This window comes from Myotis brandtii, unplaced genomic scaffold, assembly GCF_000412655.1.
Source record: "Myotis brandtii unplaced genomic scaffold, ASM41265v1 scaffold1188, whole genome shotgun sequence".
Lineage (NCBI taxonomy): Eukaryota > Metazoa > Chordata > Mammalia > Chiroptera > Vespertilionidae > Myotis > Myotis brandtii.
Window position 1 is genome coordinate 55,280 of NW_005354126.1, and position 10,278 is coordinate 65,557.

The 10,278-nt window shown below is 41.4% G+C and overlaps 1 pseudogene; it reads left to right on the top strand.

Annotated features, from left to right (window-relative positions):
* Positions 1 to 4,110: 4,110 nt before the first annotated feature.
* Positions 4,111 to 10,278, top strand: part of LOC102257548 — a 32,941-nt pseudogene continuing 26,773 nt past the window's right edge.

Below are 10,278 nucleotides of genomic sequence, written 5' to 3' on the forward strand. Positions count from 1 at the left end.
TGGCACAGGGGGCATTTGGGGGTGAGCAGGCCGGCAGTGGGGGTCAGTTGGTTAGGGCAATCAGGCAGGTGAGTGGTTAGGAGCCAGCAGTCCGGATTGTGAGAGGAATGTCCAACTGCCGGTTTAGGCCCTATCTCTGTAAACCAGCAGGACATCCTTTGAGGGGTCCCAGATTGAAGAGGGTGGAGGCCAGGCTGAGGGACACCCCCCTCCATGCACAAATTTTGTGCACCAGGCCACTAGTCTCTTCAATAAATGATGTTGGGAAAATTGGTCAGATACATGTAAGAAAATGAAAATAGACAGCCAACTTACAGCAAACACAAAAATAAACTCAAAATAGGTAAAAGACTTAAATGTAAGATGGGAAGCCATAAAAGTCTTAGAAGAATCTTGATGTAGCAAAATATTAGACATATGTCGTAGCAATGTAATTACCGACACAGCTCCTATGCCAATGGAAACTAAGGAGAAAATAAACAAATGAGACTGCATCAAAACGAAAAGCTTCTGCACAGCAAAGAAACCATCAATAAAGCATCAAGAAAGCCCACTGCATGGGAGAACATATTTGCCAATGTTATCTCTGATAAGGGCCTAATTTCCAAAATTTATAGGAAAATCATACATCTTAACAAAAAGAAAATAAGCAATCCAATCAAAAAAAATGGGCAAAGGACTTAAACAGACACCTTTCAAAAGTGGACATATAGAAGGCCAACAGACATATGAAAACATGCTCAAAGTCACTAGTCATCTGAGAGATGCAAATAAAATTATAATGAGATATCATCTCACACCTGCCAGAGTGGCTATCATCAAGAAATGAACAAATGAAAAGTGCTGGCGAGGATGTGGAGAAATGGAACCCTTTTGCACTGCTGGTGGAAATAAAGGCTGGTGCAGGCACTGTGGAAAACAGAATGAGGTTTCCTCAAAAAATTAAAAATGGAACTACCATTTGACCCAGTAATCCTAATCCTAGGAATATATCCAAAGAAACCAGAAACACCAATCAAAAAGTACATATGCACCCCTATGCTCATAGGAGCACAATTTACAATAGCTAAAATTTGGAAGCACCCTAAATGCCCATCTGCTAATCAGTGGATTAAAAAACAGTGGTACATCTACACAATGGAATACTATGCTGCTGTAAAAAAGAAAGAACTCTTACCATTCACAACAGCATGGATGGACCTGGAGAACATTATACTAAGCGAAATAAGCCAATCAGAGAAAGATAGATATCACATTATCTCACTCATTTGTGGAATATAATGAACAACATAAACTGATGAACAAAAATACATCCACAGACAGAAAAGCATCAAACAGACTGACAAACTTCAGTGGGAAGGAGTGGGGGCATAAAAGTTTAACCAAAGGACTTGTATGCATGCATATAATCATAACCAATAGACACAGACACTAGGTGGTTGAGGGCATGTGCTGGGGTGTGGAGTTGGATGGGGGGAGATTAATGAGGGCGGGGAAGGAGACATATGCAATACTATATGTAATGCTTTAAATAGGAAAGAAAGAGAGAGAGAGAGAGAGAGAGAGAGAGAGAGAGAGAGAGAGAGAGAGAGAGAGAAAGAGAAAGGAAGAAAGAGCCCAAATGAAAGTTGATGTTATTTTTATAACCTAAAAGAAAGAAAGAAAGAAAGAAAGAAAGAAAGAAAGAAAGAAAGAAAGAAAGAAAGAAAGAAAGGAGGAAAGACATCATAAGTTATATGCCAAATTTTTAAAAGAAAGATTTTTTTTACTTTCTCTTAAATTAAATTTATTGGGGTGATGTTGATTAATAAGATCATATAAGTTCAAGTGTACACTTAAAAATGTTTTATTGTTGACAATATTACAGATGTCCCCCATTTCCTACCACCTTTGCCCATCTCCACCCAGCCCCTTCCCCACCCCAGGTCTTCAGTGCACTATTGTCTGTGTACATTTCTATTGCATTGTGTACCCACCACCCAAATTCAACGTCTTTCACCATATATTTGACTCCCCTTTACTGCTCTCCTACCTCCTTCCTTCCAAGAACCACCATACTGTTGTCTGTGTCTATGAGTTTTCATTTGTTTGTCTTGTTTGTTCATTTGTTGTTTTCGGTTCTATATCTCACATATGAGTGAAATCATATGATTCTTAACTTTTTCTGTCTGACATTTTACCTAGCATGATATTCTCAAGGTCCAGCTATGTTGTCCCACATGGCAGTATTCATCTTTTCTTATGGCTGAGTAGTATTCTATTATATATGTATCACATCTTCTTTATCAAATTTATCTAAGGATACTTTGGTTGTTTCCAATGTTTGGCCATTGTGAATAATGCTGTAATAAACATAAGGGTGCATATATCTTTGCTAATGAATATTTTCAAAAATTTTGGGTAGATACCCAGAAGAGCAGTTTGCTGTGTTATATGGTAACTTTATTCTTAATATATTGAGGAACCTCCATACTGTTTTCCATAGTGGCTATACTAGTTTACATTCCCACCAGAAATGAATGAGAGTTCATTTTTCTCCACAAACTCTACTATTCTTGCTATTACTTGTCTTGTTGATAATAGCTATTCTAATATGTGGGTGGTGGTATGTCATGGAAGTTTTGATTTGCATTTCCCTAATAGGTATAGAAGTTGGGCATCTTTTCATGAATGTCTTGGCCATTTGTATGTCTGCTTAGGTCCTCTGCCTATTTTAATTAGATTATTTGTTTTTTTTTAGAGTTTATGCGTGTGTGTGTGTGTTTTTTAATATAGTTTGGATCTTAACTCCTTGTCAGAGCTGTTGTTTGAAAGTATCTTATCTCATTTGGTTGGTTGCCTTTTTGTTTTGCTGACTGTTTCTTTTGCTGCGCAGAAGATTTTAGTTTGATATAATGCCATTTATTTATTTTTACCTTTACTTTCCTTGCCTTTAGGGACAAATTAATTGACTCTTTTCTAAGACCAATGCCCTTAAATTTAATGCCTATGTTTTCTTTTATGTAATTTATTGTTTCAGGTCTTGTATTTAGGCCTTTGATACATTTTGAATTAATTTTTGTGTATGGGGACAGGCAACAGATTTAATTTCCTGGATTACCTGATCAAGAATATCAGCAGACATGTCATCTATTCTTCTGCAGACAGTGTCGTTAGATAAGGAAATTGCACTCAATTTCGTAACAAATTCGTCTCTGATCATAACTCGAACAATGTCTTTGGCCGCTGGCAACAGTAAATCCTCAGCAATGGTGTGAGGTTTCATAGCTCTGGCGATTCTGAATGCCACCAAATATGAAGCTTCAACGGCTGCTATGTTTTGTTTGTGGTACTTGCCACCAGTGTCAAGGCTGGCTTTCTTGAGTCCATCAGCTTTACTTCTAAAATAGTTGGTATCCTTGCTGTCAAAGCTTGGATCCTTGCCATCAAAATGGTGTTTTAGTTTGTTCGGCTTCATAGATTCAGCTGATAGAACTTCACAACAAATAATACATTGCGGTTTCTCAATTCCTGCTGTAATTATTGAGGTAAAACCATACTGTAAAAAATCCTCACTATATTTTCTTTTTTTAACGTTCTTCTCTACACGATCCATTGTCATGGGATGGTTTGCTAATGAAAATAATATATAACAATAGCTTTAATAGTACAAAAGATGATACATGGCATAGTTCAGTCAATACAGTTCATTAAAGTTTCCTATGATTTACCATTCTCTGTGTTGGTTTTTTTTTTTTTACATACCTGTTACTATCACAAGGGGGCAGTATTCACATCAACCACAGCTGAAAATAAAAAATGACTGATCAGCATCCAGATTAAGTTCCCATGGTACAGATATTTTTTTTTGCAGTAGTTGATGATTTTACAGTACATGATTTTACATTTACCCAGTAATTATAATTCATGAAGTGTTGTTTTACCTCCAATACTGCTGCTTTCAACACAGTAGCTGCTTTTAACAGAGTAGCTGCTTTCAACACAGCAGCTGCTTTCTACACAGTAGCTGCTCTCTACACATGTGTGATTGGTCCGCATAAGTACATTATGGCGCCAAACCTGTCACATACACCTGTATTTGTACAGGATGTATGTGATGGGGTTGGCGCGATGATGTCATCACGCCAGGTACTCGTATGTGGGCGTATCTGCATGTGGGCGGACCCGCCTGGAGACAGAGGAGCAGTGTCTCGGTTCCTAAGACCATCGGAAAATATGTGTTTTCCGATGGTCTTAGGCGATCCCCGTGAAAGGGTCGTTTGACCCCCAAAGGGGTCGCGACCCACAGGTTGAGAACCGCTGTCCTAGGGCAATGGAAACTAAGGAGAAAATAAACAAATCTTTTCCAAACAAATCTGAGCCCCTGGATGTTTTCTGGAATCTTTATGTTTAATCTTTAGGTGTCCTTGCTTAAAGGACACTGCAGACACACATGTCCTCCCAATAATACTTACCCTACTGATCGTATCTAAAAGATAACATTTATCTCAAATGGCTGTTACAATAAAAGCCTAAAGAGGCAGGTGATCAAGTGTTTCTGGTTCCTTTAGCCAGGCAGTCCCTTATCCCTCTCGTCCACAGCAAACATTGTGTCAGAGTAATCATTCATCCATCGCTCAGGGTCTGCTGCTCAGCCCCAACTAAGTGCTTTCCTGTGTGAGGACCAAGGAATGCAACGAGATGCAGCAGAAACCTTGAAAATGAAGAAAAAAATGAAAGTAACTGTGCAGTAAGTCACTGGAGCCCGCTTGGGATTTCCAAGTTCGAGGGTATGTTTTTCAGCTAAGGTTTCACAATAGGACAGCAGCTGTCCACCAAGTAACAGATTTCTCTGTTACTTAAAAAGTTATTAAAAGCACGCCCTAATCGGTTTGGCTCAGTGGATAGAGCGTCGGCCTGCGGACTCAAGGGTCCCAGGTTCGATTCCGGTCAAGGGCATGTACCTTGGTTGCGGGCACATCCCCAGTGGGGAGTGTGCAGGAGGCAGCTGATCGATGTTTCTCTCTCATCGATGTTTCTAACTCTCTATCCCTCTCCCTTCCTCTCTGTAAAAAATCAATAAAATATATTAAAAAAATAAAATAAAATAAGTTATTAAAAGCAAATAGTGCCTCAGTTACACAAGAACTATTAAAGGGCCTGTCACACACTGTTATAATTTATAATCCTTGGTTCCCTGATGCAGAAAAATTAGAACTGGATCTCTGGGAACAAGTAGGCAGGAATTTAAAGAGAAATCAGGCCCAAGGAAAACGAGTACCCTTGTTGTCATTAACTATGTGGGCTCTTGTTCCAGCCGCACTATGCCCACTTCATATTGAGGATCAAAAGCATACAGAATGCCAGGAGGATTTATCACCGCCCCCTCCTCCTGAAGTAGAGCCTGTAAAGCCTGGAATACCTAAGGCCCCTGATCCTCCACCTCCAGTGTGGGAAGTCACATCAACTAGATCCTCAGTTATGGGATCATGTGTCAGGCAAGGTATGTTAAGAGAGCTTTTGGCTTGCCTAGTTTTGCAAAATCAGCAAGGTAATAGGATTCATGAGCCACTCTCTTTATTTAAAGAAATAAAGAAAAGTATTAGAGAAAATGGGGCTAACAGTCCATTTATAAAAGGACTCCTTAATACTTTGTCTGAAAATTTTCATAGGACACTTTAGGTCTGGCACATTTTGGCTAAAAAGACTTTAGACACCAGTCAATATTTGCTATGGAGAGCAGAATATGATGAGATCTGTGAACAATAGGCTGTTTGTGGGTGTTCACTGGTGACCTCACCTGGGAGCTCCCTGGGCCACATTCTGGCTGTAAGTCCCAGGCATTATAAGACATCTGAAAGATCCATGAAAAGGACTCTGATTTATTAAGTCTTGTCTGTGGATTTTGCATGCCTGTAAATATTGTACATAGAGTGTCTCTGTTGATTGTTGTTTTGTGTCTTTGTTGTTTGGTTTAATTTGTTTAACGATGGGGCATATTTCACTTTGCTAGGGGCCCCAGATACTTGTAGCAGGCTTAACCCGTGGCAGGGATTGCAGGAACTTCCCAGCAGCTGCCAAGAATTCTTAATCTTGGGGACCCTTCCTGTTCTCCCTCTCAAGGCATCAGCCACTGGAAACTCTTAGCTAGTGAAAGTTCTTGTCTGTCTGTAATGTAACTTGGTTATTGATGTTCTTTGCTTGTTTTCTTACCTTTGAGGGACTTAGTTTGTTTTTTGCAGTTTTATGAACATAGGGAATCCTCTGTCTCTGCTGTTTTGGCTTTGTGCCACTCAGAACCCATTTGCTGTTCTGGGTTTGTGTGAGATAAGATTCTAAGGCTAATGTCCCAGTCCACCCTTTTATGAGTACTCATTTATTTTCTATAGGGTTTTTTTTGTTTCTGTTTTTAAGATCTCTTCTTATATGCAAGATTTCATGTTGTTAGTCTACTCAGAAAGAAAAACTATGGGAAATAAAATCTTCTAAACCCCCAAATCTGTTTCCTAGGAAGATTAGACCTGTGGAAGTGCCTTCCAGCAGGCTGCAGAAATAGCAGTAGAGGGCCACTCCCATTTTGTGTAAAAAATATAAAATAAAAAATACCCCTAGCTGGTTTGGCTCAGTGGATAGAGCATTGGCCTGCCGACTGAAGGGTCCCGGGTTTGATTCTGGTTAAGGTCACATGCCCGGGTTGCGGGCTCGATCTCCAGTATGGGGCATGTAAGAGGCAGCCGATCAATGATTCTCTCTCAACATTGATGTTTCTATCTCTCTCTCCCTCTCCCTTCCTCTCTGAAATCAATAAAAATATATATTAAAAAATAAAAAATAATACTCCCACCTGGCTGGCATGGCTCAGTAGGTGGGTGTTGACCTATGGACCAGGAGATCACAGTTTGATTCCCAGTCAGGATGCATGCCTGGGTTATGGGCTTGATCCCCAGTGTGGGACATACAGGAGGCAGCTGATCGATGGTTCTCTTTCATCATTGATTTTTCTAACTCTCTCTCCCTCTCGCTTCATCTCTGAAATCAATAAAATATATAAAAAATAGTACTTTCACATTAAATCCATTGAAAGCTGGTGAGTTATCCCTGTTACAAAATTTTCCAAGAAAATGCATTGGGTCATAATAATTGGCTTTAAAATCTCAAAGTTGTTAAGGCAAAATAAATATAACAAAAATGAAGGGTATATGACAAAGCTTTTTCAGGGTAATTATATATGCCTACACATAGTTTTCCAAAGTCTTTGGTAACTTAAAACTTTGGAGTTTGTAGGTCAGCCCCAGCACCCATAGACATGTAGGTTTATTTCTGGGTTCTCAATTCTGTTCCATTCGTCTGTGTGTCCATTTTGTTGTTTTTATTATCTGTGCTCAAAGTCAGGTGGTGGTATACCTCTGGATTTGTTCTTTTTTCTCAGGAATGCTTTGGCTTTTCAGGGTCTTTTGTGGTTACATATAAATCTGGTAATTTTTGTTTCATTTATTACATTGGGACTTTTTTGGGTTTGTAGTAAATATCTGTATTACTTTGGGTAATATGAACATTTTCACTATGTTGATTCCTCTAATCCTTGAACATAGAATATCTTTTCATTTCATTGTGTCTTTTTCCACCTCTTTTAATAATGCTTCATAGTTTTCAGTATATATGCCCTTCTCATTCTTTGCTAAACTTATTCCTGGATATTTTATTCTTTTTGTTATAATTGCAAAATGATGTTTTTTCTCTTGAAATTTTATTGTTAGCATAAGAGCAGTAAAAGAAAAGCAGTTAGTTACTTACAAGGGAGCTCCAATAAGACTATCAGCTGATTTCTCAACAGAAACTCTGTAAGTCAGAATGGATTCACACAAAATATTCAGTGATGAAAATCAAGGATCTACAACTAAGATTACTCTACCTAGCAAAGCTATCATTTAGAATCAAAGTACAGATAAAGAGTTCCCAAGACAAGAAAAAACTAATGAAGTTCATAACCACCAGTCTAGTATTACAAGAAATGAAGAAATGTTATAGGGTTTTCTTTAAGCTAAAAATTTTAAAAAGTATAAATAATAAAATGGCAATCTCTCTCTATAAAAGAGAAACATGCAAATTAACTGTCCCTCTGCGATGCCCATAAGCCATGCCACTAGCCAATGAGGAGTGAGTATGCAAATTAACCCAACAAAGATGGTGGGTTAATTTGCATACACAGGCACGGGGCAGGTACTTCCCCCACATCACCATGGTGATGTGGGGGAAGTTCCGGCACTGTGGCTGCTTGCGCGTGCACAGGTGCTGCGGAGACGGGGGCAGGGTGGCACATGCAGACTCCAGGGAGTTGGGGTCGGGGTGGGGGAAGCTCTTGCCTGGCTGGTGCGCTCGCGCAGGCTCCGAGGAGCTGGGGGCAGGGTGACGCACGTGGATGCTGGGGAAGCTCCCGCCTGGCTGGAGTGTGTGCACAGGCACCGACGGAGGTTCTTGCTTCGTGGCCACTTGCGCACGTGCCGGCGCCAACAGGCCTGTGTCCCCGGGACAGGCATCCTCAGGATCCAGGCCACCCCAAGCCTGTAGGCCCGCACCTAGGCCTGGAGCAGCCGGGGTCCCGGAACATGACAGAGTGTGCACATTGGGTTGAGGGGACTCCCCCCCCTTGCATGAATTTCATGCACCAGGCCCCTAGTATATATATATAATTATTTTCAGTGCAAATGGATTAAATACTCCAATAAAAAGACATGGTACAATGAAGAACCAATATGGCGGCATAGGTAAATGCCTGTACTTGCTGCGTCCCACAACCATATCAAAATTACAACTAAAATCCAGAAGAACTATCATCCAGAACCATGGGAAAGCTGGCTAAGTGGAAATATTACAATTAGAGAGGTAAAGAAGAAAGCACATTGAGATTTGTAGCAGGTGTGGAGGTGCGGAATGGGCTGGGCTGACACCCAGGTGTGCTGCTTTTTTATCGGGAGGGAGATCGCCATTGCAGAGGCTACCCAGAGGAGCGAGGGGGCCCAGGCCTACACCAGACCCCCAGCCCAGGGTGCCAGAGCTGGGGGAAGAAGTCTGTACTGGTCATAAGAACTAAAGACTGTAAAAACAAGTGTGGATTGGGGCTGAGTGACACACAGGCTGCTGGAGACCCAACTGCTCCTCTTAAAAGGCTGGCACCATGAACTGAATTTACAAGCTCCCACTTGCTATGAGCTCCAGAGCCAAGAGAGGCTCTGGGGGACCCAGATACATTTGGGGAGAAACTGGACTGTCTTGCATTGGGGCATGGACGTGGGGGCAGCTTTTTTTTCAGACGGAGGTTGTTGCAGCGGTCATTGTTCCTGTGCCAGGACCTCCCTGGTACAGAGCTGACTGGCAGCCATTTTTGTTTGCTCCGCCCTGGAGATTCCCTGAGATCCTGCCCCACCCAATTTACAACCCCACACAATCTGTGTGCAGCAGCTTTTGCATATGAATGGCTTGTCCTTTCTCTGACTAAAACCTGTCAAACAAGCTGCAACTGGGTCAGGGAACCCCAAAACTACCAATAAAAGGCCCAAGACCAGCTCCAGCACCAGCTTGCTTTGCTTCACAGATGGGCTTCGTCTGGGCACTTCTAAACCCAATACAGAGAGGAGGAATCTGCAGATCTTGCTGTAGCTCCTGCTGGGTGACCCCAGGCAGTGGCTGACTTTGCACCTCCTTGAAGATCCAAGAGCCAGTGTACCCTGTGGTCAGTGTAAGACCATACCAAATTACAACTCTTCACATCCATAAGTGACACACTCAAGGGGCAGATTCAGTGATCACCAAAGCTCCACTGAAGCAAGTCCTGCCCCATAAGGGTGTCTCCTGCACAGCAGCTCTCCCTCTGTAGTCACAACTGGTCCCCACAGCCAACTGGCCCGGAGGTCAATTCCTCCCAGTGATACCAACAGCAATCAAGGCTCAACTACAACAAGACTGTGCACACAGCCCGCAAAGGTGTGCACCAAGAGAGTCTAACTCAGGTGAAGGGGAGACTGAGCCACTGGGCCCTATAGACACCTAACACATAAGGTCACTCTATCAACTCAAGGAGACTTAGCAGCTACCCAATACATAGACACAAACACAGGGAAGCAGCCAAATGTGGAAACAAAGAAACATGTCACAAATGAAAGAAATGGAAGAAAGGAAACTACTGGATATAGAGTTCAAAACCACAGTTATAAGATTACTCAAGAATCTTTTAGAAACCTCTGAGGAACTTAGTGAGACCTTCAAGGGTCTTAGTGAGAATGCCAAAAAAAAAAAAAAAAA